This window comes from Mesoplodon mirus (assembly GCF_964341445.2).
Source record: "Mesoplodon mirus genome assembly, chromosome: 16".
Lineage (NCBI taxonomy): Eukaryota > Metazoa > Chordata > Mammalia > Artiodactyla > Ziphiidae > Mesoplodon > Mesoplodon mirus.
The window spans coordinates 34344086-34364809 of NC_138992.1; positions in this window are offsets into that span (position 1 = coordinate 34344086).

Consider the following 20724-nt stretch of genomic DNA (forward strand, 5'->3'; position numbering starts at 1 on the left):
GTGATTAAGAAGGACTTGTCAGAGAAGAATTATGTTTGAGTCAGACTTGCAGAATGGATGGTATCCGATGGAGTATGAACCAAGGCATCAAGATAGGAGAATTTAAAGATGACTTCCGTGTGCTCACAGGTGAGGAACTGTGTGAGAGCGTGTAGGAAGAAGAAATAGGCTCTGCTTTCTAAGTAAGAGGCAAGTGGCTTTCACTTTTAATGCTCTTGATCAAATCAGGGCTAAAGTGCTTATTCCCGGCACCCAGTCTCTGGGATTCTAATTTCTAAAGCCCAGGGATATGTGTTTAATTCATGAGCTGTAATAACTTAGTGTCCACATTGCTGAAATCTGTAGGAGGAGAGGGAATGTGTAACGTTTGGGAAAACAAGGGCATGTAAAACCATGGCGGCCCCCACCCCCCAAAAATAAAAGCTGTTTCTAAACTTGAGAACTTCAGTCTGCAAAACAAAAGTTTGTGGATCTGCTCAGCAGATCACGTTTCCCAAGCAGAGATAATGATAAAGTTTACCTGTCACAAAAGATTTTTCACATTAATGATCCTGGTTTAGTTTGGAAACAGGTAGGTACTTTAGAACTTCTAGTGTGTCAAGAGAAGAAAGGTAACACATGATTTTATGGGGGTTTTTGATTGTATTTTTAAAATTTATTTTTTGCTGTGTTGGGTCTTTGTTTCTGTGCAAGGGCTTTCTCTAGTTGCAGCGAGTGGGGGCCACTCTTCATCGCGGTGCACGGGCCTCTCACTATCGCGGCCTCTTGTTGCGGAGCACAGGCTCCAGACGCGCAGGCTCAGTAGTTGTGGCTCACGGGCCTAGTTGCTCCGCGGCATGTGGGATCCTCCCAGACCAGGGCTCGAACCCGTGTCCCCTGCATTAGCAGGCAGATTCTCAACCACTGCGCCACCAGGGAAGCCCCTGTATTTTTAATGAATGCCATTTCTACTATTTTCTTTAACTCCTGCCATGCATAAAAATCAAATCCAGGGAATTCCCTGGCAGTCAAATGGTTAGGACTCACTGCCGAGGGCACGGATTTAATCCCTGGTTGGGGAACTAAGATACCGCAAGTCACGAGGCGTGGGAAAAATCAAATTAAGAAAAATGAAAGATTTAAGAGCAAACTTTAGAATGTTCAAAAGATGTAAGTGAATAACTTGCTGACCTTGAAGTTTGTAAGGAAAGATCTCTTAAGATGGACACAGAAAACCTAACTAGAAAAATTAGATGTAAATTCAGAATCTTAATATATGAACGTTAATATAAATTCAACTGCATAGAAATTTTTATATCTGGAAGTGGAAAGAAGCACCTGAGAAAAAACCTAATGGACAAAAAATTGGTTTAAATATATAAAGAATTATAATAAAATAGAAAAATGGACAAAGATTTTGAAAGTGCATTTTTATAGAAGAGATATCTGATCAATAAATAAATGAAAAGAGGCTTAACCAGGAAAATGTAAACCAAGACCACAATTAATCTTGATTAGTATAGTTTGAAAGTCTGGCCATACCAGACATTAGAGATGATGTGGATGGAGATCTCTCATACATTGCTGATGGGAGTTTAAATTAGTACATCCCTTTGGAAAACAATGTGGTATTGTGAAGTTGAACATTCCACATCCCTACAACTGAGCAATTCTCTGATGAACTTATCTTTTTTAAGTATTTAAAATACTTGCATGTGTGCCCTCAGGAAATTTAAAAAGATTATTCAGAGCTGCACAATTTGAATTAGAAAAAATTGGAGACGATCCAAATGTTCATTGAAAGGAAATGGATATTTTCCTGATGACATCGTCTTCATTTGTGAAAATAAGTCAACTATAGTCCAGTCAGGAACATGGTTGAATTTTAATAACAATATTGAGGGAAAAAACAGCCCCAGTAAACTACATAAAACAGTACAATATAAAGTTCAAAAATGAGCAGATCTTACGCTTAGGCATACATATATGTGACAAAACTTTCCTTTGCCAAGGATATGAATGACAAGTACAAAATTTAGAATAGAGGTTAACTGGAGAAGAAGCAGGGGGGCAGGCTAGGACAGGAAGACAAGGTAAGTTATCAGCTTGGGAGCAGGGCGGTTGGGTTCACAAATACTCATTAGAAAGAGATCCATTCAAGAACGGGTCAAACAAGGATTGTGATTAATCCAGTTCTGGGCATGAGAAGTCACAGAAAGGAAAGGAACTAAATGGAAACAGTACAGTAGGCCAATAAATTCATTAGTCAAAGGCTTGCTTGAATGGTAAAAAGATTGGCACAGTTTTAAAATATGAAAAATAGCAAGTTTGATGAAACAGCATGTGAAACTGTCAATAGAGACTTAAAAATTGCCACCCCATACATTACACCCTAAAACTGTCCTACGATCCTTTCCATTTAACTCCGCAGGAGCAGGAAGCAAGAACCAGAGATTTAGGCAGAAGAATGACTGAGCTGGGAAGGCTGTATTAGGAAACACTGAAGCAAGTGAAAAGTGAAGGGTCTCGAAAGAGGAAAGTCTTCAAGAATTTCTGGTAGCATGTTCTGAGTACGTCCTTGTGAGGCCTGAGGAATTTTGTCACCAGCCAAACCACTTCAGCAGATTCAGCCTAAGGTTCCTCACTTCTTAACCTTTAGAGGAAACACTGCATTCAGTCCTGAATCACTGAGGCATCTCCTATCATACCCTTTGTATAGCCAGGTCTTAAATTTTTCAATATTTTTTCCTCATCTTCTCTTGGATTCAAGAGTTCTTAATTGGTTTCTGTAGGGAAAGTCTACTGACTTGAGTTTAAAGTACAAAATCTACTTATATGATCCATAAACAGTACTAGGTCAAATGGACATGGTTGTTGGTCCTTTATTTTCTTTTCTTTCCCAGGATTTGCAAGAGAGGTGTCCAGAAAGTCATTTTTGGTGACTTCAGTCTGTACTTGGAGGGTCTTATGAAGGATCAAAGTAGAAGAGCCAGAAAAATTGGAAATGAGACAATTTCTTTGGAGAATGCTTTAGAGTGCTGGGCATGTCCCTCCACCGTCACCTGCCTGCTCAGTGGAGGAGAGGAGGGGGGCACTTCACTAACTATTCTGGAGTCTAATATATGACAGAGTGAAGCTAGGCTCATTGGAAATTCTCAAGTCGAGATAGTGTCTAGCTGGCAATGCTGATGGCAGAGCCGTGAGAAGTAACTGCATTAAGAAATCATCCGCTCTCTCAGGGTTTGCGGAGGCAAAGAATGTAGACGTGTTTCCAGGAAGCCAGGATCAAGACGAGGAACTTGGCCTAAAAGGGCTGCCTGGATAGGATCCCTGTACCATAGTCTGAGGGGCAGAGCAGCAGCAGCCGATGGGGAGAGTGCTCAAGATCTAACCTGTGACTTGTCTCCAAAGAATCCGCGAGTGACTAAGAAAGTTGGCTGTAACAACTGTCATGGTCAGAGGAGAGCAGTGCCCAGTTTCCTTCAGGTTCCATCCTGTGAGACTTTTCCGCCCCCCACCCAAGGCAACCGCGGTGGAGCCAGTGCAGCCAGTGGCTGAGGGAGGAGTGGGCCAGGTGAGGACATGGAGAATGAAGCTGCCCACAAGTCCCTCCAGCAGTGGACCACAAAGGAAAGGAGCTTTAACAGGAAGTGCAATTAGATTTCATCCCCACTTAGAAAACAATCTCAGCTCAGTGAAAAATGACAAGGGTGAGTCTGCAAAAGACAAAGGATTAGCACACCGAGAGCTTGAGTGCAAGAGCCATCTGAAAGAAGTTATAAAATGTGTTTGATATATTAAGAAGGTGAAAGAAAGAATAGAAACCAAAATGAAAAAAATTAAAAAGACACTGAAAAAAATGAACAGGTAATTGAGTAATCTGGCTGGTAATCTAATTTAGAACTAAAACCCAGCTCAGTAAACTAAGAAAGCATGTTCCTATTTCCTACTTGATTTTTTTGTTTCATTTTTTTTCTTTCTTTCAAGGAACTTTAAAGCAGAACACTAACAATGAGGAATTTTACTTTTCCCAGGAAATAAAATCTTTTCTGCCTAATGACACAAAATAGCAACTATTTTTTCCTGAGAATAAAGTCTTGTCTTTTATTAAGAAAACAAACATTTATATATTATATATTGTATCTTATTTTTAAAATCTTGATTGTATCATTTAGCAAAACTTGAGAGTGGCCTCTCATCAAAGAAATAGACTCAACATTGTGGAACTTCAGGTGATTTGGAGTTAAAGGCCTTTTTTGGTTGCATATTCTTAACTAGAGTAGCAAACGTGAAATAGTCTTCTTTTTAAAATTTTAGACTTACAAAAAAGTTGCAAAAATAGTACAAAGAATTTTTTTGTACCTTTCACCTAGATTTTCCAAATGTCAATATATTACCACATTTTTCTCCCTGAATATTTTTTTCTGAATCATTTGAGAGTAAATTTGAGAGATATGATACCTTTTTACCTCTATATGCTTGAGTGTTTATTTCTTTAAAAAAAGATAGTCTCAGGAATTCCCCAGCAGTCCAGTGGTTAGGACTCAGCACTTTCACTGCTGGGTCCCTGGTCCGGGAACTAAGATACTGCAAGGTGCTCAGTGCAGCCAAAACAAAAAACAAAAAAAGATAGTCTCATATGAAACTATATAATTATCAAAACCAGAAAATTTACACTGATGTGATACTAATATCTAATCTGCAGACCTTATTCAAATCTACCAGTTATCCTACAAATGACCTTTGTGGCAGAAGAAAGAAACTTTTTGTCTGGGTCTCAGATCCAATCCAGGATCTTCAGTTGTATGTATTTAGTTATGTCTCTTTAGTTTCCTTTAATCTGGAACAATTTCTCGGTTTTTGTCTTCATGGCATTTTGAAGAGTACAGACCAATTAATTTATAGAATGTTTCTTTTTTTTATTGTTTCTTTTATTTTTCCCTGATGTTTTCTCATTAGTTTCAGGTTGTACCCTTTTTTCAGGAGTCCCACTGAAGTGATGTGAGCACTGGGACACACTTTCAGGTATAGCCCCGCTCCGCCCAGGCCTCTGGTTGTCTTTATAGAGACAACTGCCTTCCAGCTCACACATGGACCCCAGATGTCTCAAGCTGCCTTTATTTGTTGGTCATATTCTTTGCTTCTAAGGATAAAGTCAAAACCCGCACTGTCCAATGCAGGAGCCACTCGCCACAGGTGACTGTGAAGAACTTGAAATGTGTCTGGCCCAGACTGAGCTGTGCTGGATTTCTGAGGCTTAGTATGAAAAAAGAGTGTAAAACATCTCATTGGTAATGTTTTTATCAATCAAGATGTTTTTATCTTGATTATAGGTAGAAATGATAATGTTTGGTGCATATAGAATTAAAAGGCATATATTTTAAAAATTAATTTTACTTTTTTTTTTTTTGCGGTATGCGGGCCTCTCACTGTTGTGGCCTCTCCCGTTGTGGAGCACAGGCTCCGGACGCGCAGGCTCAGCTGCCATGGCTCATGGGCCCAGCCGCTTCACGGCATGTGGGATCTTCCTGGACCAGGGCACAAACCCATGTCCCCTGCATCGGCAGGCAGACTCTCAGCCACTGCGCCACCAGGGAAGCCCTAATTTTACTTTTTAATGTGACTACTAGAAAATTTTAAATTACATATGTGGCTTGCATTCTATTTCTATTAGACAGTGTTTGTCTCAAAAGTAAAAATCACAACTCTCAAACAAATGTGTCATGAACGTGTCAAGGATTCTTTGAAACTCATTAATTAATGAGGGAAGCAATATGTGAGAAGCCAAGATGTTAGGATTTAACAACGAAATTTAATAGCAAAATGTTAGGACACAATGGCTGGGTTAGATATAAAACCAATTAAACCTTAAGGGTTATTCCACTCAACAGAAATTATCTGCCTCTTTACTGGACAAAATTTATAATTCATTTATTTATTTATATTTGGCTGCGTTGGGTCTTCGTTGCTGCGTGCGGGCTTTCTCTAGTTGCGGTGATCAGGGGCTACTCTTTGTTGCGGTGCACAGGCTTCTCATCGCGGTGGCTTCTCTTGCTGTGGAGCACGGGCTCTAGGCACGGGCTTCAGTAGTAGTGGCATGCAGGCTCAGTAGTCGTGGCTCGCGGGCTGTAGAGCGGAGGCTCAGTAGTTGTGGCGCACGGGCTTTGTTGCTCCGTGGCATGTGGGATCTTCCCAGACCAGGGCTCGAACCCGTGTCCCCTGCGTTGGCAGGTGGATTCTTAATCACTGCACCACCAACCATTGCACCACCAGGGAAGCCTCTGGACAAAATTTATAAATTAACAAGTAACTTCACTAAGTCTGGGACTTCTAATCAATAGGAAACAATGAGATGTACTAAGTACATTTCACTGGACCACTGCTTACAATAGAAATAAAATACAAACCACATACGTAATTTTAAATTTTTGAGTCGCCATATTAAAAAAGCAGGTGAAATTAATTTTAGTAATAAATTTTATTTAACCCAATATATCTAAAATATTATCACTTCAACATGTAATCAACATGAAAATTATTAATAAGCTATGTTACAATTTTTTTCCATGCTGAGTCTATGAAATCCAGTGTAGATTTTCCGCTTACAGCATGTTTCAATTCAGAGGCAACTACTCAGAAGTTCACTAGCCACAATGGCTAGTGGCTATTGCATTGGGCAGGGTAATTCCAGACACTCTTGAGTGGTCTTTTCCTGCTGTGATATGGAAAGGATGTGCCGTCCACCTTATCTGCCTTATTTCCAAATGTTGGTTGTTTTTTCTGACAGTACCCAGAGCTTCATATGAAATAGGTGGGCTCTAAGGATGGTTGGGATGCAAAAGTTCATGCAGTGAATCTGAGTGTGGGCTGTGGAGACAGTCTGGGATCGAATCCTTGCAAGGTGTGGGGATGATTGAATGAGATGATACACATCACATGTAGCTCAATGTCTGGCACATAGGAGGTGCTCCATAAGTACCAGTGGCCCCTCTGGCAAGGGAGAGAGTCACTCAGATGAGTCATTCGTACACACAGAATGGCAGTGACTCGCCCCAGCCAGGGCTAAAGTACTGCTGGCTGAGAAACCCTTTTCAGAAACTTCTCCTGTTTTTAGTATTCACTCTTCCAGAATTCTCTGCAGCCTCCAATGGGGCTCAAACATTTAGCTTCCTCCTCCTTCTCCTCAGAAAGGCTGAGAAAGGGAAAAGCAGCTCCTAAACTCCCTCAGGCGGATCAAGTCCCCTAAAACCCAAGCAGCAAGGCAGAAGGGACAACTGTGCCATCCACTCCACAGGTGGCCTGGAAGTGAAGCCCAGCCTGGACCCAGCCCACAGAGCCGACTCTTCTCCCTGGTCTGAGAACTGTCCATTTGATAAAAGAGAAAGTGAGGTCAGGGGAGCCTGATAAGAGAGGGCCACACCCCTTAGTGAGAATGGAGATGCTTGAAAAGCTTTTATAATACATAAAGGCAGGCCTGATACTCAGCCATTAATGCCATTCCGGCTGTCAGCAGCCGCTGCCCTTTCTGATGGGCTGGTGCCCAAGCCTTTCCAGTTAAGCTGTTGTTGTTCAAATAGTACCTCTGGATGGAGGTGTCCTTTACGGAGCCTGTCAAGATGCCTCATTATGCCAAGATGGACCTACGGTCCTTCACACATGCTACTCCCTTGCCCTTTCCATCTCTCTTCCTACCTCTTCTCCACCAGATTCAACAACATCAACAAACAAGCCATCTACTCCGCTGTAGCTTGCCTGGCCCTTGGAAGAGAGAGTTCCCGATAGTACACACTCTGTTGATTGGACCAGAGATGGTCAGCGGAGCCCCAAACAGCTGACCATTGGCTGGCTAGTGAGTTGGGTGTCCTGGATTGGAGAATTGAGCTGGATCAATCAGCTTCTGTACACTGTGGCCAGGTAGTGATAAATAAACAAAAACAAAGCAAATCAAAAATGGTACTGTGCTCGCTTCAGCAGCACATATACTAAAAACATGGTACTAGAAGTTTATTTGGATTCTGGGCTTGGAGCCTATGGCAGCCATTTGGGGATCACTTATAAACTGATGAGCCAGCAGAGAAGCTGATCTACAGAGAAAAAGGAAGAGACACACAGAGGGAATCGGAAATGAGAGAGAGGGAGGGAAGGAATGAGAGAGAGAGGGGGAATGAAAGAGAGAGAGAGAGGAAGGGAGGGGCAGGGAGCCTCTGTGTCTCCTCTACCCTTTCCCGTGTCCTGTTCCAGATTAATGACCCTGGGCTACATAACTCATTTCCTGGCTTAGGTTCCAGGAGATCTCTCAATTCCTAATTTGAAGAGATTTCTATTCCTTGAAGACAAATGCACCCTGGCTACAATATTATTCTTTGAGACTCAGATTGAATGCCTCCTTGTGCAAGGACCCCCCCGCCAAACCCCCGTCCCAACAGTCACTGCCCTTGGCTGTCTCCTCTCTTGACTGTAGGCTCCTCCAGGTCAGGGGCTTGTTCTACATTTCTTTGTATTCTCAGCACCCAGCACAGAGCTCACTAAGTATTTGTTGCCCTATGTATGATTGTTGATTGAGAGAATTAAATATACCTTAGTGTTTTCAGCCTCCAGAAAAAAATTCCTTACCTTCGCGTGGCTTTTATAGTTTATAAAACATATTCATCCCCAGGCTTCTAGCTTAGAGATGAGCTGGTCAGTGTAACTATATGTTTGTATTCTTCTAGAATGATACCGACTTAGAACCGACTGCTGGGGAGGGCTTCTGGGGCTGCCTCTCACTTGACAGAAGCGGGCAATAGAGTTCAGTGACCTGCCTGACGTCATGCAGTTGGTGACATGACTGAGACCGTAAGTCGGGTCTCCTGACCCTGAATCGGGGTATTTCCTGTGCTCGTAATCTGAATCCTTGTATTTATCTCCACCTTAATGAAATAGGTTGTGATGACCCCCCCCCAAATGCTAAGTCGATCCTTGAAGAAGGCTTTTTAAATGCCACCTTTGAGAGCCCTCACCTTGCTCCAAGGACTGACTGCTCAGCGAATCTAGGGCAAGGTTTTAAAGGACATCAGCTCCCAAGGAACTAGGGCGGCACTGCCGTCTCAAAGCAGCACTTGTCTCCCTGGTTGCTCTCCCGGGCTGTAACCCCACACAAAACCATAATAGTCAGGCCTCTGAGCTCCACGCTGTCCCCATTCCCCAGAGTTCCTCCTCAACTCATCCATCGTACTGCCAAAGCATTCCCAGTGATTCCCACCCGACTCACCATTTCTTGGTACCACCAGGAATGCTAAAGGAAACACTCCAGCCCCAGAAGCAAGCGTCATCCTTCCCTGCTTCTGTTAGCCACTCCTTCCCGCACCCCCAGCATTAACATGTGGGACGTCTAGTCCTCAAAATGTTACCCTTTAATCAATATGCTCCTGATAAGAGAACAATTCTCTACAGAATTTTAAGTGGGGTCTACAAATTCTAAGTGCTCACATTAGTGGATTTTTTCCTACATATAAGATATTACACTACTAGGAATATACATACTAAACCAGTAGTCTGGGTATATTCCAATTCGTAATGTGATTAAAACCATTTTATCATTTTGGAAATGCTGCCAAGTTTGTCAAAGAAAATGGCTTATTCTCAGGACTTCCCTGGTGGTCCAGTGGCTAAGACTCCACGCTCCCAATGCAGGGGGCGTGGGTTTGATCCCTGGTCAGGGAACTAGATCCCACATGCCATAACAAAAGATCCTGCACACGGCAATGAATATCCCTCATGCTGCAACTAAGACCCAGCACAGCCAAATAAATAAATAAATAAATAGCCCCCCCCTCCCCCACAAGAAAAAGGCTTATTCTCTTATTCTGCACTCAGTCCTCCGTGGCAGGCCAGTATGTGTGATTTTTGACAAATGCAAAATATCCTTTGAAGCTCTCTACAATGAGGGAAAAAAGTCCCCAAATTATGAGAAATACTTTTTTATGCTCCACAAAAGCAACTACCTTTATTTTTTGTATTTATGTGAAATTCACGTAACACAATGTTAATCATTTTATAGTGAACAGTTCAGTGGCATTTAGTACATTCACAGTGTTGTGCAAATACCACCTCTATTTAGTTCTAAACAATTTTCATCACCCCCAAAAGGAAATAGCGTGTCCATTAAGCAGTTGCTCCCCATTTCCTTCTCCCTCTAGCCCCTGGCAACCACCAATCTGCTTTTTGTCTCTATGGATTTACCTAACCTGGACACTTCATATTCATGTAATCATAGCATACGTGGCTTTTTCTGTCTAAGCTTCTTTCACTTAGCATGATGTTTTCAAGGTTCATCCACGTTGCAGCAGATATCAGTACTTCACTTTTTATAGCTGAATAAGTTTCCATTTATGCATGTACGGAGCCTGTCTGAACTCGAGGGGACTAGACACAGACATCAACTATGGGAGGAGTGTCAAAGAATTTGTGGCCAAAAGTCTCTCTTCAGAGAGATCCTTTGAAAACCTGGATCTCCTCACCATCTCTGCCCACAGGGGCCTTGAGCATCTCTGAAGATCAGAAATGCCTCCACGGGATTCCCTGGTGGCGCAGTGGTTGAGAGTCTGCCTGCCGATGCAGGGGACACGGGTTCATGCCCTGGTCTGGGAAGATCCCACATGCCGCGGAGTGGCTAGGCCCGTGAGCCATGGCCGCTGAGCCTGTGCGTCTGGAGCCTGTGCTCCGCAACCGGAGAGGCCACAGCAGTGAGAGGACTGCATACCGGAAAAAAAAAAAAAGCCTCCACTTTATTGGGGGCAAAATCAATGTAAATTGCTGTCAGCTTGTCTTCCAGCTGTCAGCTTGGGCCAGAGCGTCATATATTTCCTATCAATAATTCAATTATATCAGCAGTAGAGGCTCCAGGGCTTCCCCGGGGAGCCAGCGAACACCATTCATTATTAAGCTCCAGCCTGGACGCCTACCCCGTTTCTCCTCCCTTCCTTTCTCAGCCTTTCATTTTCATCTTCTTTTTCTACTCTTTCTCTGAGGCTGCTCCTCATCATCTGGTGTGGACACCTTTTGGATTTTTTAGTTTTCCACATCTATATGCTGTCATCCTACACATGCAGAGACGCAAGAGTCTAAGAGGGGGGCTTCCCTGGTGGCGCAGTGGTTGAGAGTCCGCCTGCCGATGCAGGGGACACGGGTTCGTGCCCCGGTCCGGGAAGATCCCACATGCCGCGGCGCGGCTGGGCCCATGAGCCATGGCTGCTGAGCCTGTGCGTCCGGAACCTGTGCTTTGCAACGGGAGAGGCCACAGCAGTGAGAGGCCCGTGTACCGCAAAAAAAAAAAAAAAAAGCCTTTGTGTGTAGGAACATTTATAGGTTTTTGCTTGTTTGTTGCTCTTCTTTTCCCCCAAGATCCTTGTGAATTGTACAAACAGGGCATCTTGGCCGGGCAGCTGGGAAGAAGGACTACAGGCTTCCTTCTGATGGCTCCTTTGTACACCCTGATTGCCCGGGAGCCTCTGGTTGTATAAGTGGTGGAGAAGAGGAGTGGGTTGCGTAGACTGTGTAGCGGCCGCTGGAGAGGAGCAGGGCCAGGAGGAAGGGATCAACCGTGGGCCGGCTGTTTCCCACCTGGCAGGACAGAGCCTTTGTTAGGGGGCGAGGACCAGCACTGAAGGAACTGGCTTCACCAGAGACCTCGTGAGACTCCGGGCTCATCTCACACCAGGGATCAGGGGCCAAGACTGCACCTGGGGCAGCATCTGTGACAAGGCCAGTCAACAGTGGCAATGGTGAGACAGCTTTCAGTGGCATCTCAGGCAGTGAACAGAAATGAGTGGGATTTGGAGCATAAGAGGAGTAACATTGGACAGTCCGTGGTGACTGCCACCAACAGACAGTCTGGTTTGAGGGCACATAGGGGCTCCTACAAGTAACTGGGAGAATTGAACAGAGTGAGGGTGGGGACAAGGCCTGTGGGCTTGCAGTCAAGCAGCTGGGGGCTCAGGACCACTGTATTTTGGAGATTGGCGTTAATCTGATCTCTTTGGAACTCATAGTCTGTAGAAGTCTGCAACATATGACTTATATCCTAAATACAGGGTGATTAAAGAAACAATTGTTGGTCACTTTCACTTTCAAACATTTATTCTTCAGTGTTCTGGTGATCTATAGCTAGGAACCAAAATGCCCCAACACTTAATGGCTTAAAACAATCATTTTTATTTTGCTCATGATTTTGTAGGTCAGGAATTCGGGGTGGGTTCACTGAATGGTTTATCTCTGTTCCACACAATGTCGTCTTGGGCAGCTGGAGAACCCACTCCACTCACGTGTCTGGCCCGTTCAACACTCCTTGGTCTCTCTCTCCCCATGTAGTGTCTCATCCTCCAGGTCCTATGCATGCATGGTCCTTCTTACAGCATGGTGGTCTTGGGGTAGCAGCATTTCTTACATGGCAACTGGCTTCCAAGAGGCAGGATGTAGAAGATGCCAAGCCAATTAAGGGCTACAACAAGAACTGGCACTGGGTCATTTCCACTGTATAACATTGATCAAAACAGGCATGGAGTCTTTCCAGGCCAAAGGAGTGGAGAAATAGACTCTACCAGTTGATGAAGGATGGCAAGTTCTCATTGCAGAAGAGCATGTGGAATGATCCGGCCAACTTCAGAAAACTCAACCTTCCACACTCAATAACTATGTACTGTGTGAACATGCAGTTAAAATTAATTTGAGAAAAATCATGGTTGTCTTTATAATCAATATGCACGCCTTGTGTCACACAGCACACTTTAATCCGACAGACTTATTCACCCCAGAGGCCTTGGAGCACATCACCATCAGTGGTGGAAAGGACAGCCATGATGCATTCTTTCATTTTCTTAAGGCTATGAGGAAGAGGGTGACAAACATGATGTTTCTGATGTGTCACCACTAGAAGAGGTCACTAAATAATAATTTGTGCAAAGTTTGAATTTCCTTGTCTACTAATTGTGTTGAGTCAGTGAAAATGTCAAGTTATACATAATATATTTCTAAGTTTCTAAACTAATGAATTGACTTTAGAGGCAATATAGGGTATGGCTAGGAGTTTGGGCTTTAGAGTCAGACGAAACTGGGTTCTCATCCTGGCTCTGCCACTTATTAAACGTGTGACCTCAGGGGAAGAGGCTTAACCCTTCCCAGCCTCCATAGCACTTATGTTTTAAGGGTGGTATCATGTGTTACCATTAACCACTGTTGCATAGCAACCTCCCCAAAACAGTGACTTAGAACAGCAATTTCTTTCTTATAATTCTGTGGGTAAGGAATTCGGGAGAGGCTCAGCTGGGTGGTTCTTCTGCTCTCAAGGCATCAGTTGGGATCACTCTCACAGCTGCCTTTGGCTTGCCATTTGACTCAGCTGGAAGGTGCAAGAAGGCTTCACTCACATGTGGGGTGCCTCAGAGCTCCTCACAGTGGCCTCTCTCCACATGGTCTCTCATTGTTCAGTGTTCTAGCCCGAGCTTCCTTGCAGTGTGGTTCCTGGTTTCTTCTGAGTGAAAGTGGAAGCTGCCAGTTCTCTTAAAAGTTAGAGCCAGAACTAGCACAGTGTCATTTCCACATTAGTTTATTGGTCAAAGCAAGTCACATGGCCATCCCAGGTGTCAGGGGAGGGGAAACGGACTCCACCTCTTGGTGGGAGGAGTTGATGTGCACACAGGAAAGAGAAGACTGGATGGCAACCACCTCTGGAGACTATCTACCACACCAGGGTCAAATGAGACAGTTTATGTAAAATGCATAACACAGTGCCTGGCGTCCAATAAATGTTTGCTAATAAATAATAATTTTGAATGTGTAATAAAGATTTTATTTTTCTCAAAATGTTTGGCTTCCACTTAAGAAAATCATCAGAGAATGGGTTGTTTTGTATCTCAAAAGATAATGCACACATGATATTATTGGAAGTGATTCAATTAAACTAATCTTTCTGAGCATCTGCTGTGTGCACAACATTGTGAGACACAGTCTCTGCCTGCAAAGATCTTATCCTAGTAAAATGGGGACCAGAGGAAGAAGGAGATGGAATTTTGGTAGGAGTTGGGATGTTGAGAAGGTTTAAAAGAGATAGAAGAAAAAGAAAAAAGAGCAGCCATTATAAGTTATGGGAGGGAGACATGAAAATCCTTAAGGATCTTTGAATTTTACATTTTTATCACTGCATGTCAATTCTACCATTTCTTTATCTCTAAATTAGGGCAATAATATTTACTTGTATCAGAAAGTATAGGCTATTTTATGCTGCAGTAACAAAGACTCCCAAATCTCAGCTGCTTAATACCACTACAGTTTATTTCTCACTCATGCAAAAAGTCCAGCAATTCCATAGTAGAACTGTGGGTCCAGTGATTCTCCAGGGCAGCTGTTCTCCATGAGTTGGTTCTTCTTTCCAGGGTGCGCTGGTCTTAAGGCACCTCTATACCAATATGTGCTTCCAAAATCACTGTAGCAGGGGAAGAGAGTTTATTTTTTGATTTTTTTTTTGCGGTACGCGGGCCTCTCACTGTCGTGGTCTCTCCCGTTGCGGAGCACAGGCTTCAGACGCGCAGGCTCAGCGGCCATGGCTCACGGGCCCAGCCGCTCCGCGGCATGTGGGATCTTCCCAGACCGGGGCACGAGCCCGTGTCCCCTGCATCGGCAGGTGGACTCTCAACCACTGTGCCACCAGGGAAGCCCTATCACGATACTTTGATCCACTAGCTTTAGTATCCATTGATGAATTGATGAATCAGTTATTACCATGATGATTGCCAAATGACAATTGTCTATTTTCATCATTCCTTCTGTGTTTAATTTATTCCAGCGTAACAAAGAGCTCTTCTCTCCCATTTATTTATTTATATCAGTTTTCACTAATTTATTTGCATTTGGTTCAGTGGGTTATAACTGGTTATTATCATGATTTATTCTGATGCTTAAATTGTCCAAGATTTGGCATTTAGGGGCCTCTTCAACTGGCTCTATGCACTTTCATATGTTCTATCATTTTTTGAGCCCTTCTATACTTTTTTGGCACAAAATGTTCCAGGCTCATCTTGTACCATCCCTACCCCAGCCTTGAATTCAACCATTTTCCTAAGGAGCCCCAATGCTTTTTAGTGGGGAAAGGTATTTAGAAACCATGATCTGGGTGCTAAGCATGCTCATTGCTACTGAGTGTCATCACTTTTTGGCCTTCTTAGTGGAAAGAAGTCAGAAATATATGTACATATACACATGCACAAATATATATTTAAATATATAGATAGATAGAGATATATATCTCCACACTTTTATAACTATCTATCTATCTATCTATATCTATCTATCTTAAAACCATTAGTTCAAACCACACGTTCATACTGATACCTCCCATTCTAAGCCAATACCATAGGGCTTTATTCTAACTCTCTCACTTTCTATATTGATAATTTCCTTTTCCAACAGTGAAAAACCTGGGTCCTATTATCCATGACATAGTGTCTTATCTTCTTAACCCTAGAATATATAGAAAGGCGTTTCAAAACTGTTAAACCATACCTCGGCAGAAAAAAAGCAAAACAAAACTACTGACCTGTGTTCAATGTTTACAGGTAACTTTTGTCTCTAGCTTCAGGGTATATGGCCCAAATACTTTGAGAGAGTTATGGTTGTTGTTTTAAGCCACTAAGTTTTGGAGTGGTTTGTTTTGCAAGGGACTGTAGAATGACTTTGCAAATTGGAATTTATTACAGGTCCAGTGTGAAGAAGGAATCAGGCAGAATCTAAATGACATCAAGCTGTGGGGAAAGAAGCTTCATCTGACCCATGGAGAAATAGGCATTCATTAGCTTAGGCACCTCTTGGGTGGGTGGGGATATGTAGTAATGGCCTTGGGTCTAATTAAAATTCAGGTGAAGTTTGTCTTAGACATCCTATCTCTCTCCTTTTTCCAACATACGCGTCTGATGGAAATGTCACTCCCTGGATATTCATTGCTCTCTGGCTACCCACAACATCCTGCCATGTTTTCCCAGCTTTGCTTGGAAACTCCTCCCCCAATCCTCCATTAATCTTCCCAGGCTCCAGCTGTGAGTAACCTGTGAGTCCTTGAGAAAACAGCTGTATAGTTCAACAAATTCATAGTGGAGAGTGAGACTATTATCTAACTAGTGCCACACTTGTTACCCTCAGGCCCTGGGGAAGAGTGGGAGATACCTTAGGACCAAGCCTTTCCTGTCTTGACCCCTGATCTCTTTCTACTTAATCTGTGGGCTAGAATTGTCCTGCTGGGAAGAGCTAGAGGGAATGTATATAATGTTTGCTGGCTTGAAATCTATTACAGATCATTTCTTTATCACTAGAATGGTTTAATGCATAAGTAAATACACTGAGTTTATACGTGTACGTATGTTACCGAACTAGAGAGTTCATAAGCAACTGCGTTCCTGTAAATCCCGAGGCAATGAATGTCTTTACTATCCACCACTTCAGTAATGCATGAAGAAATGTGTTAGCTGGAAGAACTGGTCAGTGGAAACCTTAGCAAGACTGCTGCTGGCCTTGCTGCCATCACTGCAGGGTGGGACATTGGTGACTTCTCAAATGCAGGGGTTTGAAGAGAACTCATTGATCTGCTGACTTGTTCGGGTGCGTGGAACACTTCATGTATTGAGCATCAGAGCAACGACCCCAAAGGATGGTGGAGTGGTCTTCAGAAGCAGCCAGAAGGATTGATCACAGACTATGTAACCATGTCTCAGGGTTGTCAGAAATTATTTAGGGGAGGAGAAGCTTATAATAAGAACAGAGTTTCTGTCGTAATCAAGATGAGGGCTGAGTCATTGTATTTGAATTTTCAAAGAGATACAACCTTATTCTGTACTCCAGACTGGCAAGGCTGGAGTACATTATATGAGGCATAACTCCTCATATAATGCCAGGTCAGGTGAGAAACGGTGCCTGCCCATCCGAATTGTTCTCTGCAGCTAATTTCACAAGTGTCTCAAGGGCAGAGCAAGATAAGTGAGCATAATGAATTTCAGTATTACAGAGAGATTTCCAGGGCGTTACATTACAAATTAATAAGCCGAGATGAGTTTGGAGGGATGATTATTAAAGTGCCTGGCTAGTCTATTTTCTGTGGCAGAGCTTCTTAACTTGAGGTTCAGTGATGCATTTCAGGAGATCCATCCTCCCCCAAATTTTATGGGATTTTATTTAGAGTTGTGCTTGTGCATTTTTATGAGAAGAGAGGCTGCAGCTTTCTTTAGATTCTCAAGGGGGTGCTTGACCCCTCAAAGGTTAAGAGTCTTGATCTATTTCCACATCTCTGAGACTCCGTCTTCTGAGCCCTGTAGGAGACCTCCAGCTGAAGGATGCCCTCCCGTCGTGTGTTCAGATTTTGACACCCCTCCCACTTGCACCCCCACATTGTGGCAGGAAGCAGGGCACCGCCTGGCTCACAAGTGCTAGAACTCTCTCTGCTCCCTCAGTAGGAGTCCCTTTCCTCCTCAGAAGAGAATATTGGAATGCAAGCGAGGCTGTGTGAGGAGCTAACTTCCCCAATTCATTTCAAAGAGGAAATTAGTCCCAAAGGAAGTTGTTTCCAACATTCCTCACCCTGGATTATGACAGACTTGAGAATCAATGCTCAACTGAACAGCGAGATGTCTTCTGGAAGAACAATGAAAAACCAGTGTGGATTATGCAGTATTTGTGACCTGATGATCCTGTGAGCTCTGGGGCAGACTTCCTGGGAGGCAGTCTTGGCTCTACTGCATCCCAGCAGTACAATCTTGGTAGATTACTTCACATCTCTGGGCCTCAGTTTCCTCACCTGTAAAATGGGCATGATAATCATAGCACTGACTTTGTAGGGTTGTTTGTGAGGATTTAATGAGTTTATATTTTGTAAAGCCCCAGAACAGTGTTCAACATGCAATAAAGAGCCAATAGATGGCTATTGCTCTTGTCTTCACCATCAATTTGATTCACTACATAGTCAAATTTATCAGTTAGTTCGGAGTCAGTTGATCACTGGTGTAGACCCAAATTTTGCATCCACTTAGCTTTCAACTGCTCTGATAGATTTTCATTAAATGGTAAGTAAGTTTGATTAATCATTTCAGGTGGCATTTATGTCAGGGAGTGGATGGGCTTGCTTCTTAAGGAAACCTAGCTTCAGTCCTGAGACTGTCGATATAGCATTTCTGCCTGCAAGCAAAGATCCAGACCATGAGATGTAGAAAAACAATAATGATCCTAATGACCACTTACTGAGCGCCTTCCATATTGTAAGGACTCTACATATATTATTACACTTATTTGTCATAATAATTCGATAAGATTAGCCTGATATGCCATTTTGCAGATGGGAAAATTGAGACTCAGAGAGGTTGAGTACTTTCCTCAAGATCACCCAGCTGACTTGTACACACATGGACTGACTCCAAAGCCCACACTCTGTCTTCTAGACTTAGTTCCCTCCTGTTTTCACAATTACCAACCAATGAGATGAGAATAATTTTATGATGCCTCCCAATGCTCTTTTTTTTTTTTTTTTTTTGCGGTACGCAGGTCTCTCACTGTTGTGGCCTCTCCCGTTGCGGAGCACAGGCTCCGGACGTCCAGGCTTAGCGGCCATGGCTCACGGGCCCAGCCGCTCCGCGGCATGTGGGATCCTCCCAGACCGGGGCACGAACCCCTGCATCGGCAGGCGGACTCTCTACCACTGCGCCACCAGGGAAGCCCCCAATGCTCTTTTATTAGCAGTGCAGCTTGTTTCAAGGGGCCTGTCTGGGAAAAGGAACAGGGAATGGGATCCATTGATTCTGTCATCTGGTCATCTCTCAAATTCAGTGTGTGCTAAGCTAGCCTTACTTCCCCACACTCCATGTTCTGTGTACCTCCGTCTCAATTCCTCCTCCTTCTGTAGCTTCTGTCCTACTTACCAGCTCATTCTCTTCCCTATCACACTGGCAGGCAACCAAGGAACCTCTCGGCTCCTTCACCCTCAGCCTCCACTTTCAATCAGTCACCAAGTCCTGTTGTTTCAATCCTTAAAATGCTTCTCCAGGGCTTCCCTGGTGGCACGGTGGTTGAGAGTCCGCCTGCCAATGCAGGGGACACGGGTTCGTGACCCAGTCCGGGAAGATCCCACATGCTGCGGAGCGGCTGGGCCCGTGAGCCATGGCCACTGAGCCTGCGCGTCCAGAGCCTGTGCTCCGCAACGGGAGAGGCCACAGCAGTGAGAGGCCCGCGTACCGCAAAAAAAAAAAAAAAAGCTTCTCCATCCTCACTCCTTTTCTTAATTTGGGCCTCGTCATTTCGTGGTCTGGTTATTTCAACACTTTCCCAAGTGGTCTCCCAGTCTTTAGTCTCTCCTCATCATGATCCATTTCCATGTTGTCTACAACATTTCTAAAGATAAATTTGATTTTGTCTTTCCCCTCAGGCCCTCTAATTGCCCACACTCTAAAGTCCAAACCCCTTATCGTGCCTTACAAGGTCACGGGTGAGAATTTCTGGGGTATCCACCCAGTCCACGAGTCACAGATCCCCCTTTCTCTGGGAATTGTTCCCTCTCCCATCCAGGGTTGGGTTATCAGGCACCATATTTGCAAAGTGTGACCTCACCCCTTAGTAACAGTTGACTGAACCAGGGGTGGTCCCATGACTGGTGCTGTACCAGCCAGAGATCTTGCACCAAGAATTGGAATTAGGACCACAGAATTATTTTCTCTGTGTGTCTGTGTCTGTTCTATGGAAACGCTAGAACTGTGAGCAGGACAGGTGTTCTGTCCTATAGACTGGATTGGCCAGAATTCCCGTCTGGAAATAGAGAGAAGGAAACGTTCCGGTCTGCAGAGAGAAGTGTAAAAAATGAAGTGTGAACACTGCCTGGACTCACCATGACCTTCTACTTCCAAGTGTTAGTCCTTCTTGGCACCCTGGTGTGTTCCTGTCTTTGGGTTCTGAGAGATTTCCTGTTTCTTTATAGCAAATCCATCTGTTCAGCTTAAGTCAACTTCAGTGGTTTTTACATACGGTCAAAGCCCCTGTTAATTTGACCCCTACTTTTTTTCCTCACATTTCCTGCTAACTCTTCCACCTTCCCTCTGTTCTTCCTGTGCACTCATATTTCACATCAGCCACGAAACCATTCATTGCTTCCTTACCATTTCCTCCACTCTCGTCACTCTAGGCCTTAGGTCATGCTGTTCCTTCTGCCTGGAATCCCTTTCCCTACCTCGTGGGTCTGGGAGACTGTAGCCCTTTTAGGCACTGTTCATGTATAACTTCCCTTCTGAAGCTTTTCATTAGTCCTTCCTTTGTGGCCTCAGGGCTTTCTTTATGTACCATTGTAGAACTTAGCCTCCTGGCTCTGTGTTTATGTGTCTGACACCCCACTAGCCTGCAGACTCCTTGCGGACAGGGCCCAGTCTTCCTCATTTCTTTAATCCCGTTGTCCGTAGCCCAATTTGCAGAGCTTCTTGAAGTGTTGGCAAAATGAAAGTTTGTGACTCAAAATTCTGTCTAGTCATCTCAAGTATTCATTCCCTGTGTACACATGGTACCTAGTGTTGGAGATGCCTTCAAAAATAGCCCCAAGATGAGGCTGTTACAGAAGAGGAAAGATAGAGGGGCTTGAGGAATCAAACCTGTATCCTGCTCATTCTTGACTTCCCCAAAGCACCTCAGAGGCTCTGGCTTGACCTTGGCTTCCTTTCTGGCTGGAAATTCAATGTGTCCTCAGAACATTACAGTCCC